This window comes from Taudactylus pleione, unplaced genomic scaffold (assembly GCF_031769625.1).
Source record: "Taudactylus pleione unplaced genomic scaffold, aTauple2 ptg000959l, whole genome shotgun sequence".
Taxonomy (NCBI): Eukaryota; Metazoa; Chordata; class Amphibia; order Anura; family Myobatrachidae; genus Taudactylus; species Taudactylus pleione.
In genome coordinates, this window is record NW_028285360.1 from 4,732,246 (window position 1) to 4,757,662 (window position 25,417).

At 44.3% G+C, this 25,417-nt stretch overlaps 1 protein-coding gene across 2 annotated transcripts in view; it reads left to right on the top strand.

Moving 5' to 3' along the window:
- The first annotated feature begins 1,591 nt into the window (after window positions 1-1,591).
- The window catches only part of EYA3 (EYA transcriptional coactivator and phosphatase 3), a 130,580-nt gene continuing 106,754 nt past the window's right edge, over window positions 1,592-25,417 (top strand). Inside the window, exon 1 of one of the 2 annotated variants that reach the window (XM_088459958.1) lies at window positions 1,592-1,767. The gene's annotated coding sequence lies outside the window, so the exon portion shown is untranslated. Of the gene's footprint in view, window positions 1,768-1,909; window positions 1,967-25,417 lie in introns of those variants that run through there. The other variant, XM_088459959.1, reaches the window with a different exon arrangement.

Genomic DNA, 25,417 nt, shown 5'->3' on the forward strand with positions numbered 1-25,417 from the left:
CCGTCAAATTTGGGGTACATGAAAATGGGTGCAAGCATAGTTTGAAGTTGCTAATGTGAAGTTTTGGAAAAAGTGGAAAATCCACCTGCCGCAACCACCTGCAACCTAAAAAACACCTGGTGCAAACTTGGGGCCCCCGCCCCCGAGTCTATTTCACTAGAAGTTTGTCTCCACCTTTTTTTTTTGCCCCAAAACGAAAGTAGTTTTTTGGTGCTTTTTAAAAAAAAATTGACACAGAATACCTTTGGGGAACTGTCCAAGGGGTTCAGGGTGGTTTTTGGAACTTTGTACCCCAATTCTGCACTTTTTCTCGTCACCTATTCATAGGTGATACTTTTTTGCAGGTCCCGATGCATTGACTTTTTGCACTGGCGAAAAGTCAGAAGAATTGAATATGGGGATAACTGGAAAGCGGCGAAAATTACGTCATCAGTGAAAAAAACCCGGCAAAAATGGCTTTTCACCGCTAATTGAATATGGCCCTAAGCCTAAGGGCTGTATTCAATTTGAAGCGAAAACTCAGTTTCGGCGATACTTTTTCGCCGATGACGTCATTTTTGCAGCTTTCCAGTTATCCCCGTATTCAATTTTAGTGTCTTTTCGCCGGCGCGATAACGCAATGTAATAGGCGAAAAAGTTTTGCCTATGAATACCAGGCGGAAACAAGTGCAGAATCTGGGTTTTGGGGTGCAAAATTGCAGCAACCCCCCTAAACCCTTTTTACACCCCCCTTGATGCTAATTGCGTAAAAAAAAAACCCATAAAAGACTACCCAAAAAAGCACTTAGAAAAAAAATGGGGAAAAAAAATCAAAGTGGGGGTACAAATTCAAAACTAGCTAAATAGCTGTTGGGGGGGGGGTCTGGAAGTATGGGGGAGGTGTTTTTTGGATTGCAGGTGTTTGCTGAAAGTGCGTTTTGGCGCTCTTTAAAGCTTGACTATAGCAACTTTAAAATATGCTTGCACCCATTTTCATGTACTCCAAATTTGAATTATCCCAAAAAATTGCTAAATGCTATTCTTCACCACTGTCACCAAAGACGCTAAATAGCACCTATTAAAGCCATTCAAAGACCCCAAATACCTTCAGCAGGGCTAAACGGGGGTACCCATAGTGAACCCCAATGTCAGAGCATCTTTTGGGGGGTGTCAGGCTGATTTCCCCAAAACTGACAGAACTTTTTTACAGATTTCAGTTTCGCCAGGTTCCGTTTTCGCTGCTTTGTATTTGAATACGGGGATATGCGGGGACGAGCGCGATACTTTTTCGCACCCAAAACCAGCGATGACTGCAAAAAGTCTGGCAATTGACTTTTCGCTCCAAATTGAATACAGGCCATAGTTGCAAACATGCTACAGGCAAAAGACTCTCAGACACTGATGAGGCTAACCCAGAATCAACACCATTATCTCATCCAACTACACCGGCAGCTACTGTCTCGGCCTTCGTTCTCGCTCAAGCTCTTCAGTCCCCAGCAGCAGCACGCACGCACGCACGCACGCACGCACGCACGCACGCACGCACAGAGCGGAGGCGGCAGCAGGAGAGGAGTCTACAGAAGAGGAGTCTGCCTCTCATTCTTATTGGTTAAGAGTCTGCGCTGTGTGACGTCACCACGCTACGGGCAGACGCATCTCCCGCTCATGGCGGAAGTACCTGTGAGGTAGATACCTGCGGCCAGGAGGAGAACCCCTTCTTGCTGCTGCCCCAGCACTGACTCCCAGCGAGAAGGAGCCCGGTCACCTCCCTCCGCTTAGGGGAAGCAGGTAAAGTGGATGGAGCCGGTGTGAGCGGCGTGCGTGTGGCCGCATGTGGTTGTGTTTATGATGCCCGGGCCCCGCCTCCTCGTCACACACAGGTCGGGGCCTGGAAGCCGGAGTGCCCGCACACTCTCTCTCATGTCATAAGTCGTCTATTGGGGAGGCGGCGAGTATGGGAGCACAATGTAGCACGGCAGCGGGCAGGGTGGGTGGCGGTTCCTCGGTGATCACGTTGAATGCTTCTTCTATTTGCCTGATGTACTAAGGCTGTTGCCGCCCCAGTGACTGCTTCATGCCCGAGTTCAGCGAGAGCAGTTGCTGTGATGCCGGCAGTCGGGCACCGCTAGCGGCCACACCTGCCGCTGCCGCCGCCGATTACTTATCCCCAAAGTGACAGCTTCCCTATAATAAGCCAGTGCTCAAGAGCAGGCACGTAGGGAAGTGCCGCTATTAATTGTCTTCTCTCATTATAGTGCCCAGTGATGCTCATATGTCTGCTTTGCCCAAGGGCCAAATGGCTGGATCTTGTCAAGTTGGCCGCCCGTGTACGTTACCAGATGGGACAGGGCTCAGCGTCAGGATGGGCCCATGTGTAGCCTCTTACCTGGCAAATCCACTGTTGTTTAGATTGGAGTTATCTCGAGATTTTTAGCATATTGGTAAAATATGGGATCAACTAAAATTGCTGCTGCTGTGTGATCAAATATTTTTTTTTCCCACAGAAGTTCACTGCTCAAGAGAGAATTCAGTAGTCAGCATGTAACCATGATAGATGCAGTACACATTTGTATTGGAAACTGTTTATAGTGAAAAATGAACCTTGGCAGTTTTTATTACCATGCCAAGAACCGCTGCACAAGGAAGTGCCACTGCACAGGTGGTTAAATCAAATTGATTTAGTTACTAATTAAGTCACCTGTACTCATATATGGATATCTTTAAAACCTGAACTGTTGGGGAGCCTTGAGGACAGCGTTTGGGGACCTCTGGTATAGTGTGTACCTAGCTGGTGAAAACACTGGGATTTGGGATGCAGCACAAGGGAGATCAGGGTGGCCAATCAATCAATTTGGCTCAGGTTGTGGCATACAGCTAGTCGTGTAATTTGAGAGGAAGGGGAGATGTTTTTTTGCTGTAGCAAGAAAATTAATTGGCTGCTGACTAAAGATGCCTGTATATGCATGTGCTAAGAATTTAGACTATAAGCTTAAATGGGGGCAAGCACTGATGTAAATGACAAAATATTTTCTGTACATTACTGTGTTATTGGTAGCTATGTAAAAATAAATTACTCTCCACTTCTCTCAAAAGCTCAAAACACACTTCTTTATTAAAGCCTTTCAGCTCTCATCCTGAAGGCACACATCCACTAGACTATTAAATAGAGCGATAACATAATCTATAGACTCTAAACTCTCACTGTCATTCAGATTAAGGGATGAGACCATTCCATATGGATTTCCAAGTAAACAGGCAGTACCTGTTGAAAAGTGGAAATCGTGCAAAGAGGGATATATAATTTTTGTTTGAGGTTTCTTTAGATATCCTTGTTCTTCTGCAGGGTCTATGGTACCAACTGTAGTGGCCAGAAGATCCCTCTGGTTATGCAAAAATTGCATAGCTAATCTCCTTTTTGAATTCTGCCCTTCTATTTGGGGAGGGGGGGAATCCATCCATACTAAAGTCCTCTATGGGGGAAGTCAAACCATTTGCAACTGGAGCTAAAGTCTAAGTATTTTTAACCATTTAATGACTTCAGCAATTCAAAGACACAAGACGCTGTAAACCAGGAAGACAGTAAATGGGCACACTATGCCTTCTACCGCCTAGGCAGTCCTTTTGAGTATTCAATATTAAGATTGAAAGGCAAAGTTAGAGAACCCTACAGTGACTTTTTTTTTTTTTTTTTCTGAATTCGTCCACTCGAACACCGGTAGTGGGGCAGATTGGCGCAATATGCAGACCTACGGACCCTTTCTATCAAAGATCTTGGGGTTGCAGAGATTGTAAGAATTAGATACAGGACATAGTTTTATCAGTATCTGAAAAAAAGAAATCTTTGCTTAGTCCAGGACTTCACATTTCTGCAAAGTTGGCTATGCAAGACCGTCTGCAGACCTTAATCGAAGCCAGAACCATTGCCCCAGTTCTTTCAGATGAGTAGGGCTAAGTATTTAGAATGAGTTTTATTTATAAGCAAAGAGCTTCACAATCTTCAAGATAAATACTTTCATATTCCAGTTCAGCATAGGAATTTGATCAGATTCTGGATTCATCACTTCAAATTCATCTATATGCGTTTTGCCTTGACAGTGTTTCCAAGAACCTTTACGGAAGAGCTGCTGACGTTAGTGTCGAAGTTAAGTAAGCCCACTTAATATATGGCCATATTTTGAAGACAAACTGATGGGGAGGATTTTCACTACATGTCAGTGATGAGGCAGTGTAAGTAATAACCTTACTCTAGAAGCTTGGCTGGATTATGCAGGGGAAGGGGCCAAATATAAAAAGGTATTTTGGTTGGTATGGCTTTTTAAGGAAAAAAAAAATCCATGTTTTAAATCCAACAAAATCTACATCAAATCACAACTTTTGGAGAGGGCTTTAGTTCTAAGGAATATTTTCCTCCGTCTTTGGGGTTGTCATCTAGGCAAGATGGCACATGCAGAGTTTTCAGCTAGGATTAGAAACTCCCTCTGAATCATAACATCAGATTAAGAACCACCAATAGGTGTCTCACGTAGTGACAAAATCCCAAATCTTCCATCTGGAATGGCTATCACTTACGACCGATTCAAGTGTTACAGGCTGTGTAGATCACCTCCTGGAAAATATAGAATATTGTACATTGTCAGCGGAGGAGTGTTACAGCAGATTAGGAAGCTCTTCAACATTTTCATCAATGGCTATTGTGGAAGCATCTCCGAGTATTCTCAGGCAACAGGACAGTGGTGGTCTTAGTAATTCGTGAAACATCAGAAGCAAAGCTATGATAACATTATGGCGACAATCCAAAATGCTGAAGTACACAGATCTTCTCTTGACAGAAAGCTCAAGGGACAGAAGAATTAGTTGTATTGAGATGCTTGAGGAAGAACTATGGCCTCTACCTCCTCATACAGATGTTTAGATATCCCAAAACCTGGACTGTTAGGGTTTCCCAAACTCAGTCATCAAGGCAACCTATGATAATGCGATGTGTTCTAGATTTATTTGTAAACCTTACTTGTTATAAGAAATGAAATAATTCACGCCAATAGAGATTCTAAAATAAATTACAATGCTTTTACTTCAAAACAGCTTAACCATACATATATTTTGCCAGTGCAGAGTTACAGCAAAAACGCTTAGGTTATATTAGCAGCAGTAGGGAATACTGGTAAAATAAATTTGTGGCACCCAGTGCAGCACCAGTCAGCCAATTTCATACATACGTACGGCAACCCCCAGACCCTCGTTGTGTGCTCTCCTTCCTCAGAGTGCTCCCCGACTGCCCTCCCCTCCCCCCCCCCGTCTCTGCTCTATATTTTATACTATCATCTGCAATACCCCCAGTTCATCCAAAATGGCGAATATTCATTTAATTAATATTCATACGCGTTAGACCTAAATTGGTTATATGTCCTAATCATAATATTGACAATATAATATGTTATCTTCAATTTTTGTTCCCATGTAGCCTTCAGCTGCTGCTTCTTGCAGACCAAGCCTGTCTGATGTAACTTTTTGTTTATTAAATCTGAGACTTGCTGCCTCCTAGTCTGTACACGCTAAATACTGACATTTTAAAGCTACAATTCTTATTGTTAAACCACTAAACAAAATGGCTGCTGCATCAGACACAGGATTTGCCTACTTTAAAGGGGTTAGGGTAGGCCCTATCCGCTCTAGGCTGAAGCCATTCGACAAATACGGTCTTCTGCAACTCAAACAACTAATTTTATATATTCTCAACTACTATATACTCTTAATTGCAATGAAAGAAATGGTGAAATACACAAGCATGCATATATTCGTTAATTGCTGACGGAACTTGTACAGTCCACATATTCCTGTGTTATCACCTAGCTTATGGGTCCAGTATTTCACCCAACTGTAGAGCAATTATAATTAACGGCATTGAAGTGTTGAGAGATGGTGTTGTCAGTCAGTGATTAATACGTTCCTGCAGGCAAGAAATATAAAATCTCCAATAATGTATTGTAGAGTTTGGAAGACACTTATTTCATGGTGTGAATTTAAAACCAATCCACCTAAAGCAATCTTGACTTTCTGCAGGATGTACTTGGTTTAGGTTGTACCTGCAAAGTACAAGTACTGTGAGTTCACTAATTGTACACCACCAAAACCACCAGTCTGAATAACCTGAACTTCGTTGGACACTGCAAGAACTTACCAATTCACTTGCAACTGTGTGTGCAGGCCTTCTGGTTTTCACAAACATCTGACTGCATATATGCCCCAATGTCACTTTGCCAGAAAGTCTTGTCTGAACCCCCCTCCCTTACCCTCACATTCTCTATAATTTAATACTCTACTTTAAGATTTGATTTCTGCACCTATAAAATCTCTAGATTTATTCCACTTAATAACATTTTTTTTTGTCGTTATTCGTTTACCAACACTACTCTTTCCTGCATTTCTGTAAATCTACTGCCTTTCTTTCTCATACAGCCTCATTCCTTCCAGTTTTTCTGCCTCAATTTACCTAATCAACACTGACTGTGTTCAACACCCCCCCATCATTCAGTGTCTATGTATTCCTTTATTCTGCCCCCTGTTCCCACTTCTATCTTTCACCATCCTAGGCTCCACGACCTCACCCTCTCTCCCCTGTCTTCCTCCCCCACCTCTCCCGCTACTCCATTTTCATTCACTCTTCCCAAACCATGGTCCTACTACCCCACAGCTAAGCCTGACCCCCTCACTCCTCTCCCTGTCACCTCACCTTTTTCCGCATCACACTAAACTCCCTCTCTGCCTACCTCCTGCAGTCTTCCTAACTCAGGAGCCCACATCATCACTACACTCTTCACCTCGATCCCCTCAATTTATCTCACCTACATGGTACAGCAATCCTGATGATCTTACAAACTCTGTCCCTCTCTCCTGTGCCCTAACGAATGCCACATCTGTCTATAATAAACTGGTCGACCGTTTCATTTTCAACTCCCTTAATCTCCTAGCCATTACCGAAGCCTGAATTTCCCCCTCTGGCACCACTTTTCCTGCTGCTCTCTACTATGGGGGCCTCACATTCTCACACCTCCTGACCCAGGTGTCATCATGGTGGTGTTGGGGTCCCTCTATCCTCCAGTTACTCCTACCAACATTTGAGGTTCATGTTATATGCATCTTCTAACCTGTTCACCTTCAAGCAGCAGTCATATACCGTCCCCTTAACTCTCCCTCCAAATACCTTGACAACTTTGCTTCCTGGCTCCCTCCCTCCCTCAGATTTTCCTCCTACGGTGACTTCAATATCCCTTTCGATAACTCCACATAACCCTCTGCCTCTAAACTCCTTATCCTCGTTTGGTCTCACAATGGAACAACTCACCTTCCCATGTCAGTGGGCACTCACTTGACCTGGTTTTCACTTACCGTTCTGATATCTGATTTCACGAATTCCCCTTTCCCCCCTTTTTGACCATCACCTTCTTTCTTTTAACTTTTCCCTCTCGCATTCTCCAACTCCTAAGACTACTATCATTAAATGTAAAATTGAGGCCATCGACCGTCTCCTTATCTTTGCTGCGGAACTAACACTCTCCTTCTCCCCTATACAATGCCTCCCTAACCTCTGCTCTTGACTCTATTGCTCAGACAATCGCTACTCACCCTTGCAGATCCACACCACAACCCTGGCATTCTAATGCACTAGATATCTACAAAAATGTTCACGTGCCGCCGAGCAACAGTGGAGGAAATCTCGTTCTAAGGCAGACTTCCTACATTCAAATTTATGCTCTCCTATAGTGCTACCCTTTCCCTCTTAATTTCAATAACCTCATCTCTTCCAAGTCCTCAAACCCCTGGTTTTTCTTCGCCACTTTCAACTTCCTTCTCTGCCCACCCCCTCCTCGCTTCACCTCAATCTCTGCCCCTGACTTTGCCAGCAACTACACTTCTAAAATTGACTCCGTATGTCATGACCTTATTATCCCTCAAGTCCCTCTGCACCCCACTCCCTTCTTTGCCAGCCTACCCCTTCCTTTACTTCTTACCAACTGTGACTTCTTTTTCCCCGTATCTGGAGATGAAGTCTCCATCACCCTCCACCTTCCCCTTGACCCTATCCCCTCCCGTCTCCTCCGCTACCTCGCCTGCCTGTTCCCATCTTGCCCACCTCAATCTCACCCTTTCATCAGGCACTCTCCCCTCTGCATTCAAGCATTCTCCCCATTCTTAAAATAAGTCCCTTGATCCTAACACTCCAACTACCCACCAATCTCCTCCATTTTGCCTCCAAACTCCTTAAGCGTATTTGGTTCTAACTGCCTTTCTTTCATCCCACTCCCTGCTTGACTCATTTCACTCTTGCTTCATTCTTCTCCGCTACACTGCAACTGACCTCACAATAGTCAGCAATGACCTCCTTGTTGTCGAGTCCAAGTGCCATTACTCTCTACTCATTCTTCTCAACCTCTCTGCACCTTTTGACACAGTGGACCACCCTTTTCTTTCTCTAAGTCCTTCATTCTCTTGGACTATGTGATACTGCCCTTTGCTGACTTGTCCTCTTACCTCTCTGACCGCTCCTTTTGTCTCCTCTCATGACTACACCCCCCCTTAACAGTAGGTGTCCCCAAGGCTCTATTCTTGGTCCTCTCCTATTCTCCCTCTATATGTCATCTTTAGGTGAGCTCAACAGCTATTTTGACCTCCATTATGATCTCTATGCTGATAAATAGATCCACCTTTCCTCCGCTGACCTCTCCCCCTTGCTCCACTGTATTTGCAACTGTCTCTCTATCTCTTCCTTGATCTTCCAGCGCTTAAACTTAACATGTCTGGGGGCCTGGCCTGGCAGAGGAAGACATGGGTTTCCAGAGCTCCTGCTTGGGCACCTAAAAATTAATATAACTGGGCATCCTTGTGACCCGCTACTCCTATACCCACACTCCTAATGCCAGCCCACCCTGGGCAGGTCAGGTTGTGGAGCTGGAGGGGACTCTAGGCTCTCTTGCGGGTTGTGGCCTGCTGCCCCATCTGGAGCCGGAACGTCTACCTCAGCGCTGGGATCCTGTCACCGGGTATTCCCTCCCCCTCCTGCGACCTGCCGCCTCACCCGTGGACCACGGAATCCAACCTCTCATCTGCATCCGGCGTGGTGTCCGTCTGAGTGGGGTCTCCCTGCAGGCGGCATGCTGCTGTGCTGGCTAGGAGAGCTGACTCTGCGCCTGCTGAAGGGTGGAGCTGTGGAAGGTCCGTTGCGCCTGGCTTCTTTACACTTCGTACTACCCGCTGACCGGAGGCTGCAGCTGACCTTGCAGAGGAGCTGGTGGTAAGTCCTGAAGGCTGGGCAGTGTGCATGGACTGTGACCCTGCTCTTTACATTCAGGGCCACATATATTTGCTTGCCCCAAGTGCAACAGCCTGTTTTAGACCCTGTGCATTCATTAGTGCAGGGTGCATTATATTTTGCACTATTTAGCATTACTCCCACCTTTCTGAAGGTCTGTTTGTATTTTATTATTTGTATGCAGAGTTAATAGTGCAGTGTAATGCAATCTGTACATTGCACTACTCCTAGGCTGAATTATTGGATTACATGTTCTGAGACAGCATTTCTGAGGTTTGTGCACCGTCTTGTGGCCAGTCTAAATACCTACAACCCTCTTTAAAGTGCCTGTCTTGGTAATATATCATTTGTCACCACATCATTGTTTATTACATATTTATTACATGTTATTGCCATAATGCCCTGAATTGATGAGGCCCTTTCAATTTCCCCATGATGTGCTCGACTTTGCTGATCCGCTGCTGTTAAAGTCTATGGCTGCCTATGCCACCTTCTTTTTTTAATTTTTTTCTGGAGGATGTAACTGGCGACAGTGTGAGATATCCCGCACGCTCAGTCTGTTTCCATACAATTGCTCTGATCTCTCTCGCTATTAATTGTGCTCTACTATGTCTGAACCTATGGGCAAAAACAAGAAGACCTCATTGAAAACTACTACTCCCAAGCCATTAGGATCCTCACTCCACCCTGACTTAAAGCAATATTTTCATCATCTGGAGCGGTTGCTCGTCCAGCTATGGCTGGAGCCTGGCTAGCCAACGCTATTGAAGAATGGATAGGGTCATTGGAAGATTTGCTACCAGAGAACAGATGATGAAGGGAGGGGCTGCAGTGGATGCTGGGATTTTATCTTCTAGGGCATCAATAGTGGCACGCAGGGCCCTTTTGGTTTAGATCTTGGAAAGCTGATACAGGATCAAAGAGGGCGCTGGAAGTCTTGCCTTTCTATGGAAAGGTACTTTTTTGGAGCAGAGTCTGATAATCTAATCATTACTCTGGTGGCTTCAAAATCTGCAGGTCTGCCATGTAAGTCAAATACTAAATCCAGGCAGGTTTCCTTTCAGTTTTTCCGTCTTCAGGGATGAGCAAAGGAACAGTCTTCCTCTAGGCCAACTAATTTTTGCAAGTCTAAGCGACAAACTAAGAGGTCTGGCCCGGCAAGACGTCCAGCTTCTAAGCTGGACAACAAGCCCTTGGCCTGATGGAGCGGGCCGCCTCCTGGTGGATCCCAGGGTGGGAGGCCGACTTCTTCGGTTTGCAGATTGTTGGCATCAAACAACAGATGCCTGGGTCCGAGAAGTGGTCTCTTAGGAGTATGCCCTCACTTTCAAGAGGCATCCTCCCCAGGAGTTGTTTTGCACAGATCTCCCATCAGATGCGGACAAGGCCTTAGCTTTTCAAGGAGCCGTTCACTCCCTGCTACAGGCAGGGGTAATAATCCCAGTTCCTATGTCTCAACAAGGAAGGGGTTATTTATTAGTCTGTTTCTGGTTCAGAAAAAAAATGGGGCTTATCGCCCTATACTAAATCTAAAAAACCCTCAACAGGTTTATCCATGTACCCAAGTTTCATATGGAAACTCTCCGGTCAATTATTTTGGCAATGGAGCCGGGGGATTACATGGTTTCCCTGAACATTTAGGATGCATATCTGCATGTTCCTATTATACCATCCCACTAACAATTCTTACGGTTTGCTGTCCTTCAGCAACATTACCAATTTCAGGCTCTACTCTTTGGCCTATCCACTGCTCCCTGGATATTTAACAAAATAATGGCAGTCGTGACGGCCTATCTCAGGCGTCAGGGCAGAATTCTGCCCTATCTGGACGACCTTCTGATATTGGCGCAGACTCTGGTTATGTTACAAAACCATCTTCATATGAAGGATGATCAATTAGAAGCAATCGTCACTTTCTCCAACACAGCAGATGGTACATCTGGGAGCGTTTCTAGATTCTCGGGCACAAAGGGCGTTTCTGACAGGACAAAATTGCGGATCTATCATTGCGAATACGCAAGCTGCTATGCAAGTGAAGGGTATCTAGTGTTCACTCTAGCTACAGCGGCAGGCAGGGAGCTGGAGCTAGAGAGGGCACTTCCATTCGCGCGCCCGAAAAGGGTGTGTCTATAAGACGTGTCCCCTTTTCGTCACTATTGGTTGTGTGCCCAGCACTTACGGACACGCCGGGCAGCCCCCAAGCACTGCCGACAGGGAGAATAGATGCCGGGCGCAGGCGTCCGGCGTCTATTCTCCGGCAGTGACCGGGTCACCGCACATTTCCCCACCCACGGGACACTGTGACCTGCGGGTGAAGACTTCACCCGCAGGCTGTGAGGGCGGGGGGCTTTTTGCCCTCCCGCTAAAACAGCCTAGCGGGAACGCTAGGTATCCATTCTGTTAGCAATGCAGGTCCTGGGATCAATGGTATCCACCTTTGACATGGTGGGGTATGCTCAGTTCCATTCCAAACCTCTACAAAGATTTGATTCCCTCCAGGTGGAACGTACAGCATCATCTGATAAAGTCCCAGAGGATCCTTCTCCAGAGGTTCGTCACTCCCTCCTGTGGTGGCTAAGAAAGGATCATCTAAACAAATGGCGCCTGTTCTGGATCCAAATTGGATGTTTCTCACCACTGATTCAAGCTTTTGTGGATGGGGGGCAGTGACAGATCGTCACACCTTTTAGGGAAGATGGACAAATCAAGAAAGTCATCTGTCAATAAACATTCTGGATCTGCGAGCAGTATACAGAGCTCTGGTCATGGCACAGATCTCGTCTGACAATGTGATTACAGTGGTCTGCCTCAATCATCAGGGAGGCACAAGAAGTGTGATGAGGGTTCTGATTTGGGCAGAACGTCATCTTCCGGCCATCTCAGCAATATTCATACCAGGAGTACTCCATTGGGAAGCAAACTTCCTAAGTCGCCAGGACATACATGCCGAAGAGAGGTCTCTACATCTGGGAGTGTTTCAGCTCCTTGTAAGCAAATGGGGTCTACCAGAAAGAGATGTCATGGCATCATGCCACAACCACAAGGTCCCCAGGTACGGGTCCAGAGACCCATCAGCAGCCTTCGTGGACACACTAGCAATAAGATGGGACTTCAAGCTGGCTTATCTCTTTCCTCCGATTTCTCTACTTCCAAGAGTTCACAGAAAATTGAAGCAAGAAGGTGGAACGGTAATACTGGGTGCTGCGGCTTGGCCCAGACGTCATTGGTTCACTGACATATGGAATCTGTCTATAGACAGTCCATGCCCTCTTTCTCTATAGCTAGGATCTGCTAATGCAGGGTCCCTGCCGACATCCGGACTTTCCTCGTCTGGCTTTGACGGCGTGGCTCTTGAATCTTCCATCCTAAGGGCGAAAGGTTTTATCCAGTTCTGTAGTTCAAACGATGATTAGGGCATGGAAACCTGCCTCTGCCCTCATCTATTACAGAGTTTCGTATTCTTTTGGTCAGTGGTGTTCCCGTAGGAATTATGATCCTAAGATATTCAGGATTTCCAGGGTACTGGCTTTTCTTTAGGCAGGATTAGACCAAGGTCTACGGCTGGCCGCTTTGAGAGTGCAGGTTTCTGCACTGTCAGTCTGATTTCAGAAGAAGATTGCTTCATTACCAAGGAGTTTTGAGAATTCAGCCTCCTTTTGTTCCACTGGCAGCACCGTGGGATTTGTCTTTTGGTTCTTAAGGGACTACAAACTTCCCCATTTGAACCTTTTTGACTTTCTTCTTGCTATTTCTTCTGCTTGCAGAGTCTCTGATTTGGCAGCACACTCTTGTCGCTCCCCATTTTTTCATTTTCACCAGGATAAAGCTGTTATTCCTTCCTAAGGTAGTGTCCCATTTTCATGTAAATGAAGAAATTGTAGTTCCAGCTTTTCAGGCTACTAGACCTTTCTGTAGATGAAGCCTCCATGGATGTAGTTCATGCTCTCCATATCTATGTGGAGCGTACAAACTCTGTTAGAGAATTAGATGCTTTTTTGTATTGTATGGTTTTCACAAACGAGGATGGCCAGCTAATAAGCAGACTCTAGCGAGATAGCTACGCATGACTCTCTCTCAGGTGTACATACAATCTGATCTCCCTATCCCAAGCACGGTGACTGCACATTCTACTCTGTCTGTAGGGCCATCATGGCCATTTAGCCGTGGTGCCTCTGCTGAGCAATTATGCAATTCTGCCACGTGGTTTTCTGTCCACACCTTTCTTAGGATTTATGCCTTTGATACTTTTGCCTCCCAGGATGCTTCCTTTGGGCAACGAGTTCTCCTTTCTGCTCAGGAGCATCTCCCACCCTAGGAGAACTGCTTTAGGACATCCCTATGCTATCCCTGTGGATCCCTATGGACCCCGAAGAAGAAAATTAGAGTTATGGTATACTTGCCTAGATAAATCCTTTTTCTTCGAGGTCCACAGGGCACCCACCCTGATGCACCTGGCTTCATTGGGTTGTATTCTTACGGTCACAGATTCCTTCATCTTATGTAAGAGTGTTTCTGGTGTATGATTGTTCTTCCTTTTCCTGCCTTGAGGCTTGTTAACTAAACTGAAGTTCTATGGCTAGGAGCAGGGTATATATGGGGAAGGACCCATAGCATTCTGGGAGCTGAAGCTTTAACTGTTTGGTGCCTGGTCTTCCAACCATAATATCCCCATGGTATCCCTGTGGACCCTATGGACATCGAAGAAAAGGAGTTATCTAGGTAATTCTACCATAACTAATTTTTCCAATACACTTTATTCTTATTTATAGTTAAACTGGCACACTGAAAGTAACTAGATTTTAGCTGACCCTCTGATGGCAAAAGCAGTGTTCTCCCCAGGCTGTTTGGGGGCGCATTGCCTGGCACTATCCCCCGCCCCAATGCGCCACATACCTGTACAGCTTACTGCCTGGCACTCCCTCCCGCCCCAATGTGCCGCATACCCTGTTGCCCGGCCACCCTCAACGTGTCCTTGTTGCCATGGACAGTGATGCCGAATGTGACACCGAGCTGCACCATCGTCACATCTTGTTCCGTCTGTCATCTGTGTCCTCCGGCAATAAGAACACGTTAGTGAGGTTCTGGACGGCTGGATGCGGCGCATTGGGGCGAGAGGGAGTTGCATTGGTTCATTAACAGGTAGGTTACTGAGCCAGTTCTTTCCCCAGTATTAGAACATCTGATAAATCCTCTCCAACCCCAATATATACTGTAATCTGCATATAATGGAAGGAGCAGCCAGTAATGGAGTCAATTCATTAGTGCATTTCCAAGAGGTGCAGCAACTTTCTGCTCCTAGGTGAAGAGCTAAACAAGCATTAGCACATGGATGACACATTCTATGCCTGTCACTCCACAGGGATTCAGTATGATTTACCGCCGGCCATGTACAATCCCCGACAGCGGCATCCCGGCAGCAGTGAAAATCACGATCGTCGAAAGGTAAGTATTGACTAACCTATTCTACCCCTAACCCTCCCTTAGGGGTGCCTAACCCTCCCTTCCCCTAGCCTAAACCTAACCTCCCGGTGGAGGTGCCTAACCCTAAGTGTCCGCCCCCCCCGGGAACCCTGAACCTAACTCCCCACGTGGCTGTCCAGGCCCGGCTTACCTTCTATCAGTAAGCCAGGTGACGGGCTCCCGGCGTAGGGAGTATTACAGGCGTCGGGATTTCGTCACCTGTTATTTAACCCTTGCTGGGGTTAGACAGTCTGGAAGCCGACGCCGATGGTCGGGATGCCGTTCATCTGCTTCTCGACTGCTTCCACTCCACAGACCCACAGGAACTGGTCAGCTGCTGCAGATTGGACCTATTCCACCTACTGAATTAGCTAGGACAGGATATGCAAAGGACAATCAAATAGTTTAGGTACTCTACTAAAAAAAACTATTTGAGGGGGAATTCAGTTAGTCTAAAGTGGCCGGGAACTATTGAATTGTTTGTGCTGCAGGGCATGAGTGCCCATCATTTCGCATTGCGAGTGCCCCAAGTTTAAATCATTATAAGGTCAGAATTTAAAACATTGTATTATTGCGAAGGCCCCCACCCGGCTACTTCTTGATGCCACCCAGCTGTAAAAATTTTCTGGGGAGAACACTGAAAAGGTTGCTGACCCCTGATTTAGTATTTAATTCTCACATGGCTACCTCATTTGAACCAATACTGGAGTTTTTACATACAGGCAGTGGGTGAAAAAAGAAACATTTGCTAGATTTAGTGAGAGCACTATGGCCCAAATGTATTAGAAGTCGAGATTTGCAAACTGCAAATCTTTGTATTCTCGTGAAATTTTTTTCCAATACAAAACAACCTGATTTTGCAGTGTAAACAATTGCTGCTTAACTCTTTTGCCGATTTTTTGTCTATGGAGAATTTGCACGTGCGAAAACTACGGCAATAGAATTCCACGATACGCATTTTTTATGAAAAGGTTGCACCTGCAAAAACTTCTTTTGCCTAACCACGGCTTTTCGCAGCTAATTGAATCCGGTCCTTAGTTGAACATAGATATACAAGTGTAACATATCAAATTAATCAGTCTCCTGGAGCATCTTAAGGTGCATACACACTGTCAGATTTGTCAGATGAATGACTGAACGACTTTTGACTGCATTAAAATGAATGGAAATCGTCAAAAACTGACTGCAAACACATTAGATGTCAGATATCGTTATCTGACAAACGGGATCGCGCATCGTTCATCGTTCAGACATGTCAGATATCTCAGATTTTCCTTCAAATATGAACGATTGAACGATTTTTTAAATAGTTATCGTTCAGAGCTGAAGAAAAATCTGACCGTGTATGCACCATTAGTCGCATCACATTGCGACTGACTGTAGACTAATTTCCAGCGAAAAAAATGCTTGACGCTAGCAACTCGCACGGGACCTGATGACTCCCTGGCATATCGTGCTTTATGGCGTTTTGAGGCTAGATGAGCAAGGGACACATCTGTAGCTACCTAATTACATTTCTTATGATGCAGCATATGTGACTCTGTTTTCGTAGCCCTCCCTACTATATTGTTTAGGTACATTCTGACTTCCATGAGTTTCATTTTAAAGTGTGTAAACATCAAGATTGCGACTGCTCAATACCAGATACTCTGCTGGTGCTAGAACCATGCTGTCCATGCTTCTGTTCCCAGTTGTGCCCCCAGAAACTGATCTGGGTCATAAGCGTGAAATCATAAAGTTAATTACGAACAGAGTGTTGGCCCAACAATCCTTTATTCTGTGCTAAATGTAACTGGGAATTGTCCATTCTAGATTGTTACCCAGTGCACAAGTCTGCTCCCCAAACTTTGTTGAAACTGGTAGTTGTGATCTTATGTTGGATGACATTTCAGAATATACTTACTGTTATTATTGATCATGCAATACTGAGGAGCAAGAGAGTTACGTAGTGCAAATAAGAGTCTTATTACCCCTTTTACACCAAAATCCCCGGGTCTGACTCGGGATTTGGAACACGTTTCCAACCCGGATCTGACCCGGGGCAACCTCCTTTTACACTGCGGCGCCGACCCGGGCTATGCCCGAGTCGGCACCATTCACACCTGACCCGGCTGCCCGGCGAATGTGACCAGCGCTTTTTCCCCTCCCTTCCCCCTCCGCGACCTACTTACCTTATCCTGCAGATCCGGAGGCAGGGAGAGCAGGTGGGATGCGCTGCTTCGTGCCGCTCGGGCAGGCGCTGCTTGCAGTGGCCGCTTGGAGATGTCATCTCCAAGCGCCACTGAAGCCGGCCAATCAGGCGGCATGTGGCGCGACCCGGGTCATCGTGAGCCGGGCTGCGCCGTTTACATTGCAGGGTGACACAGGAACAAACCGCGCTCAACCCTGCAATGGAGCAGGGTCGGATCCCCGGGTCTCAGGACCTGGGTTGATCCGTTCACACCAACTAAATTCCCGGGATTATGCGTGCTCACGTGCATCAACCCTGGATATTTCAGCCGGTGTAAAAGGGGTATTATTTGCACTACGTAATTTAGTAATCCTCTGTACTTAGGAATACTATATGTATAAAACAGCATGTTTGTTTTGGTTCTTTGCTGGGCAAACCTTGAGTAAAGTAACATGGTATTTGGGTGAAATGCGCAGTTTACTTTTTCTAGTGAATTTCTTTAATTTACAGTATACAGTCTGTAGTTATAATGATATTGACAAACATACCTTTTATATATAATAATTGGTATGTTGGCCGCATTGATCCATTATGTGCTAGGAAGAAGTGTCTGTGATCTTACTGAGCGAAAACAAATGTGAGTCCCAGGGATCCCTCACTTTACAAAATTGGGGTTCTACTCCACAGCTTCTGGGTTCCATCACAATTTATGATTTTGAGCTCCTCATATGATATGAGACCAGCCTACATGCCTTACACATACTGTACACTATGGAAAGTCACACTCATATTTTCAGTACTTATAATGTTATATGTCATGCATCCAAGACCATTCAAACTGAAAGGGGGGGGGATTCAATTGTTTTCCTGATGGGCGATGTTCAATTGCTGGGCATGAGTGTCAGGGGCGCTTAATTATTTCACATGCCGCGCCCCAAATTGCACTTGGATTATCCACATAAAACGGCTAAACACAACAGATGAATATTGCAACGGGAGCTGCGGCTGCGATAAAACAATTTAATTCCCCCTTTAATGTACATGTGTTCTCATACACCTAGCCTCAATACACCATATGGCGTGAGATGCCCGGTGTGACTGAGCAGCTTTGAGATGTGTAGCGTTCCATCTTATTCACATCGCAGACGTAGTGAAACATCACTCAGTTTACTACAGATGCCGGGCTGTGACTTTTTTACAGCACAGCAATTAATTTTAAACACCTCTAAAGTCGTAGATGAAACACTACGGAACTTTGCTTGAGAAAAAGCCACGACTGCTGTATGGTAGTACAGATTCAGACTGATTTGTGCACATATGTACAAATTTCACACATCAAATTGATCAGTTTTGTTGCTTCCACTTTTATTTGTGCAAAAAAGGCTCACTAAAAGAGGGGCTGTTTGCCGTGACTGAAGCCACACTGCAATAAAATATAGTAAAGTTAGTTTTTCTAGGCTGTTCTGCAATGTTTGTATGCAGTGTAGTTTGCTGCCGGGCAGCTAAAATGGAGAAAATATTTCTGAAAAGATAGTTATATAAGATGTGATGATGAAAAGCTGCATAAAATGTAAGACTTCGGCCCATATGTCATTCTTATTGGTAAAACCTTTATAAAATTGTAGTATAATTATCTAATTATTACTAATTTATTGGGCTTTTAATCCTATAGTGCCCATGCTCTGTGCATCAACTTTAGCTGCTGTCTTCTGTCTTCTGCTTTATATATACATGTAAGCTTTCGCTTAACTGTATCTGTTAGTATATTTTTAGCCTGTTACACTCAAGATTTAAATATCGTACTGCGTATAGATTTCTCATTATTGTTTTATTTTTTTCTCGGGGGGAGGTTGGATTTGGTCCATAAATATATTGTATATACAGGAAATGTTTTTTCTTTTTTATCTAATCTGGCACTGTGACATATTCTTTTGTTTAAAATGTTTGAGGGAGTTTTCTTGAGTGTCTATGGGGGCAATCCTATTAAGTGCAAGTTGCCGTTGCAACGCCGGCACCTCGCACCATTTGCGGCCCGCTTCGACCCAGAATTCGCTGAATTTTGCTCGGTGCCCTATGGGGCTGCAAGCAAAATTCAGCAGAGCCAGGCTGCCTTAAAGTGCAGCCATTCGTCTCTGAACGCCTCTTGGTCCCTGGAGGAAATACAGCTGGTAATTCAGCAGCTGCCAAAGGGAAAAGCTCCTGGCCCTGATGGTTTTCCTTTTATTCTGCGTTTGGTGAGGTCCTTTCCCGCTTCTATTACAGCTTTATACAGAGGCTTCTCATACTGGTTCCTTTCCAGCTGAAATGGTGGGGAAGCTCAAATTGTGACTATTACAAAGCCTGTATTAACAAAAATATAAGTGTTTTGAGCGTACCGGTCTGAGATATCATTAAAATATAACTTTTAATTAATTGATTAAAATACTGTGTATAAACGGTGAAATATTTAAAATCAATTACTTTAGTTAGTAGAAGTGGTCTTTATTTGGTCCTCTACTGTTTCAATTAATTGAAGCACTTTATTTCCTATACAGATCTAGAATATTGTGGTCAAAACATTCCACTATGTCTTCTGTGTGTGTTGTTCAGATTGTAGCATTGGATAAGAGCCCTTGTAAGTATAGGTTTTGATAGTCAGTCAGTTAATTATAATAGTATTGCTCAATAATATAATAGTTTAAATGTAACATAATAGGATTGGAGACGTTCACACTTTTACAATCTGCTGCTAGACTCCCTTTACTTGCAGGAGCACTAGCAGTTCAGTTCATATAAGCGTATTGCTCAATAATTTAATAGTTTAAATCATTCCATGATTAAGCTTTAGGTGAAACGTACGTTTGTAATCAGCCCGGAGACCTCACTGACTTCCCTACATACTATTCTAGATAACTATAGTGCTGTTTCATATTACAAATTAAATGCCACCAAAACCGAAGCTGCTCCTAACAATATCCTCTCCCGGATTCTCCAATCATTGAAGACATGTTTTTGTTTTATTTGGAAGGATTCTTCCCTATTATATCTAGGTATTTCCATCCCCTCTAGTATTAAAAATGTTCACAAGGTTAATTACATTCCCTTATTAATCCAGTTGACGTCCTTAGCCACAGCTTGGATGTGTCACGAAATCTCCTGGCTGGGCCGCTTTTCGGCATTTAAAATTGTTGTTGCCAAAACTGATGTGCCTATTTCGAGCTATTCCCTAGCAATCCCCCGTACATTACTACAACAGATGAGACGTTTGATGTTTTCTTATGTGTGGAAACGTAAGCCCCCCAGATTGATTTATAATCGTATGATTCGCTCGAAACCGTAGGGGGGTCTTGCCCTTCCTGATCTTATTAGTTATCATGAGGCTGCCCTACTCTCCCAATTATGTGACTGGTTTCTGCCCCCTCATTCTAATCCCTGGGTTGATTTGGAACATGCTCTTGTTAAAGGTTTTCCTCTCCCTGACCTTTGGTTGCCCCGTCAGCTCTGTCCACAACCTCCACTGTTCCCCGCAGCTGTCCTCAATGTCCTAAGAGTTTGGGATCTTAAGCACAAAAACCATTTTGAGTTTACCCTTCCCACAAGGAATGTTTCCCTCCAGGTGTTAGATAGATCTCTGCCCCATCTGTACTTCTCCTATGGGATGCGTCTAGGTATAGGGTTTCTGACAGATTTCCATTTCACAATTCTCTGACCTTTGTGTTAATTTTAATGTAAGTTCCTCAACCTGGTTCTATTACCTTCAGCTTAAGCACCAGGTTAATAGTATGTATACTGATCCTAATGTGTTTCAATCATTTCTGAATTGAGTTCTAGGCAGGTTGACTAAATCATCTTCTCGTGGTGCCCTATCTTATTGGTATTGTTTGTGTCGTTCCCCCCCCCCCTCTCCCCCCTGAATTCTGACAAATAAGTCCCTAGTTCAGCTTAAATGGGAGACTGATCTCCAATGTTTTTTTGCCCTTAAACAGTAGTAATCTATTCTCCTTTCTTCCTTCTCACTCTAAATGCACCAGTCATACTGAAATGCATGTCAAGCTTTTAAATAGATTGTACTTAACTCCTTCTAAACTCCATAAGCTATGGCCTGCGACTTCAAAATGTTGTTGGCGTCTCTGACATTTAGGAATGCCCTGTTTTAAGCCGTTTTTGAACGGAAGTGTTTACCCTTTTATATATGATGTATTAGGTCACTTTAACCCGAGACCCCCTCCTACATTGGTATCTTTCCATTGTTCCTAAATCTCCCCGTCATGTCCTTGGTCACATTTTAGTATCGGCTAGGGCCACCATAGCCCAACATTGGAATTGGAAATCCCCTTGCCTTCCCCCATTTGTGAAAGTTATTTCTGAGACTCAATTCCATTTTGAAATGGAGACTAAAGAGGTTCCTTATTCTGCAACCCCTACTCCTATTATGAAGTGGCTTCCAAGGCATATATGTTACAGAGGGTAAGGGTGTCCCCCCCTGCACATGCTACTCCTCAGATCCCCTCCCCCGCCTTTTAATTTAAATGAAACTCTGATGGTAGGTTTTGTTCTTTTTTGGATTATTTGTTTAGTGATACCTGTGGCTGACCTGTCTCCCTTATCCCCTCATTTTGTTTTTGTTTTCCCCTATTCTTTTTTCTGTACCCCTATAATGTTTTGCATATATTCAATAAAAATGTAATGATGGGGAATAAAAAAGTGCGGCCATTGCCGCTATGACTCGCACCTGTGAGATCATCGCTGCTAATAGGATTGACCCCAAAGTTTGTTGCCAATTTGCAGTCAGGGGAACCTGTATCATGTTTTGGCTTTAATCATACTTGCTAACTCTTCTGAGCTTCCCTCCAGGAAGTGAGTAGTTGGTTCCGTGACATCTGGTCAGGTGTCACGGAACCATCCTCTGTTATAACCACCACGATTCATGTCATAGCGCTGCTGTCACCATTGTGTGATCATGTATTTTTAGACATCACACTGCAATGGGCAGAACATGATCACTGTGTAACAGTGGGTGGTGTGTGACTGCCTACTGACACACAGTGACACAATTTTAGTCATCAGTTTTCACCCATTGCAGTGTGATGTCACAAAACACATAATCACACAATGGTGACCGCAGCGCTAATACGTGAATCGTATTGTCATGCTCTGTTATGACCACAATATCTCATTCTGGCTAAGTGATTTAGGAATCTGGCAGATCTCCCACTATTTCATGTGTATCCTAGACATACCGTCAGTCGGCAAGTATGTCTTTAAATAGGGATCATAGTGTTGTCTCTTTTTTATTATTTTATTATGGTTTTTTTAAATTAAAAGGGAAGGCATGCATTAATTGTAAATAGAAGTAGTTTGAATAGAAAAATGTCTGCATTATTTGTTTCTAGGTTTGTATTTTTTTTCTTATCAAAGTTTAGCTATCTTCCTTGGCTTAGAGAGTAATTAATTTGTTGAATTGTTATTAAATGGAAGCTAATCTTTGCCTGGGTTACTATGGAAACAATTTGGTTGCTAAGTCACAAATTGTCCAGCGCTGTCCTTGGCAGATACTTGGATAGAGCCACCTGTTTGGTGCTCAGTAAAAGGAATTAGGTGAAATGGGCCTAGGTATTAAGTTGACTAGCTGAATGTATATCTGAAATAACTCTGTATTCTTCTAACTTTGCAGTTCTAAGATAACCGGTTCCAGAGCTGGAAAACTGCCTTTCTGATGCACTAAAAGTACAGAGCTGTTTAAGTTTCCTTGGTCAGGGATGTAAGATAGTGTTTTGCAGAAGTAAAAGTTAATTAGACTTTTGAAGTGTAACGTGCAAATTCTGCACTGTTTATTTTTTTCTGTTGCAATAAATATGGTAACCGTTCTTCATGAAGCACTGGGAATGATACAAGCGTTTATTCGCAAATAGGGGGAATTTTTGTACTCTGTAAAATCAGTTCTTCCAACTGGGAGACACCGCAGACTGCAGGTTTAGTCGGGATCCTGAGGAGTAGGCACTAAAATAGTTAAACTATTGTAGCTGAAGCTCCCCTCCCACCTCCTCCAGCTTGCCAGTTATTTATCTCACAAAACCTAAAGGAGAACACAATGAGCAACAGGCACTGCCAGCACATCAAACAACAAGGGAGTGAATGCAGTGTCCTCCAGAAGGACTTGGAGGAATTGATTTCACGGTAAGTACCAACATTTCTTCCCTATATTGTCCTATCTGGGTGACACTGCAGACTATGGGACTCCCAAAGCAAGCCTCAAAAGGGGGTGTTGCACACTGTACGAGCCATGCGCAGAACCTTACGCCCAAAACTGGTGTCTTTATTCACAAATATGTGGAAGCGATAAAATGTAGTGAAGGTGTGTACCGAGGACCAAGTAGCCGCTCTGCATAGCTGTTCAACCGAGGCATCCTGCTGCACCACCCAAGAAGCACTCACGACCTGAATAGAATGCGTCCAGTTGGGGTCAGACACAGGCTCACCCCAAGAAAGATATGCCTGTTTAATGGCAGAAGTGATACAGCAAGCCACGGACTGCTTGAAGGCAGGCCAGCCCCACCTGTGAGAGTCCTAGAAGACCAAGAGACAGTCCTATTTTTGGACCGATGCAGTCTGGTCAACATAAACCCTCAACGCCCTTACAACAGCCAAGAAGTGGAGATGGCTATCAGAATCTGAAGGATAAAAGCTGTTAACAGTCTCTTAATTCAGGTGAGACCAGGAAACCACCTTGGGCAGGAAAGATAGAGCACTGTACGGTCACAGTGGAAAAATAGGAGAGGGGGACTAGCAAGACAGTACTGCCAGTTCTGAGACCCTGAGAGGAGGCACTGGGCAAAGGAAGTGCTACCTTCCAAGTAAGCAACCGTAGATCAATCTACTCCATAGGCCCAAAAGTAGGCCTGCTAAAGCACCTCCAAATTGAGGTCCCAGGGCAGGACACGTGGACCGTGGTGGCTGTACATGCAGTAACACCCTACATGAGCGTCTGGACCTTTTGGAAGTGAGGCCAGGTGCATCTGAAACAGGATCGACAAGGCAGAAACATGACCCTTTGACAAAGAAAGTCGGAAACCCTGGGTGCAATGGAAAGTCCGAAGGGCAAGGCCTGAAATTGGAAGTGTAGGGGCCCAATGACAAATCGAAGAAGCCTGTGGCATTTTTCATGTTGAGCGACGTGAGGAATACCCCCCTCCTTTTCATGGAAGTGTAGAGATTCCATCTTGAATTTCTGCACCAGTCAGTGAGGTTTTAGAATAGGATGGAAAGAAGCAGATTGTAGTAAAATCCCAACTCTTTGATGTTCAGGAACTGGTACCACCACTGCTGAGGAGAGAAGGCACTGCCTGAAGTAAGGAAGCCCATGAGACCAGAATACCCAGGCAATCAGATATTTTGATCCTCTGATCAGAATAGATGATGGTTACTCGTCCCTGAATAACCCGAGTGGCCTTACATCACCACTCCTAGGGATTGCTTCTCACTGTCAGTAACTGTCTGTTAATGACTCCTTCCACTGCATAGTGGGCAGGTACTTTGCTGCTACCACCAGTCTCCTATGACCGGCATCTGGAACTGCTTGTTCCACAGGCTCCTACATGGACATCTTGTACCACTTCTCCCAGGTTCTTACACCAGCAGCTGGAACCGCACTGGGTATATGTGGAGACACAGCTGCAACGCTACCTTTGTAGTTAAATACGAAACAAATAGGTCACGCCAAAGTAATTAGTACATGATACCTATGTAACATAACCCTCTTTATATTATATATATATCCAGATAAATAAATGGAATTACAAGGGGTGCTATCGCTGGAACATTGAAATAGTGCACAAAAAGAAAAAAGTAGTCCAATCGTTTGGATGCACAGTATTAGTTAGTATAGGTATATAAATGTTTAAGCATAACTTTTATTAAATTATCGATGTTAAAAATCAGCGAAATAAAACGATAGAAAAGTTAAAAAATTTTAAATAAATGGCTGTGTCCCATTATTATTGTGAGACGTAGTGTGTGTGACTAGTGAATTACTGCGTTTATATTATATTACTCAATTGCAGAGAAGCACATAAGTATATTATCACCTATGTTCCTCAATTGCAACACTGTTGCCTGTATCTTTCTAAAGGGACACAGTGTGCATATTTATCATATGAGGTATTATTGCAAGTTCAGGCCAGATCTGTATGTCCCATAATATCTTATATGTTACAGTTGTGCAATAATTGAGCCTGTGTTAGTGAAAGTATCCAACCAAGACACTTTGTTATAATTTTATAGTTACTTTGTCTCTATTTCAGTGACACAATCGTCCTTTGGTAAAGATGTAGCAAATAATAATCAAGCATAAATGTTGGCTCTTTTAATGTCATACTAATGGAGTCTTATGGTTGGTTATCATTTGTTGCTAAATACCATTACACAGGCTTACATTTTATTTGCACATGATGTCTGAAGATATAGTATATAGCCATAGCCCCATATGATTCAGATTGGTCTCACTGCAAAACAATGAAACCACG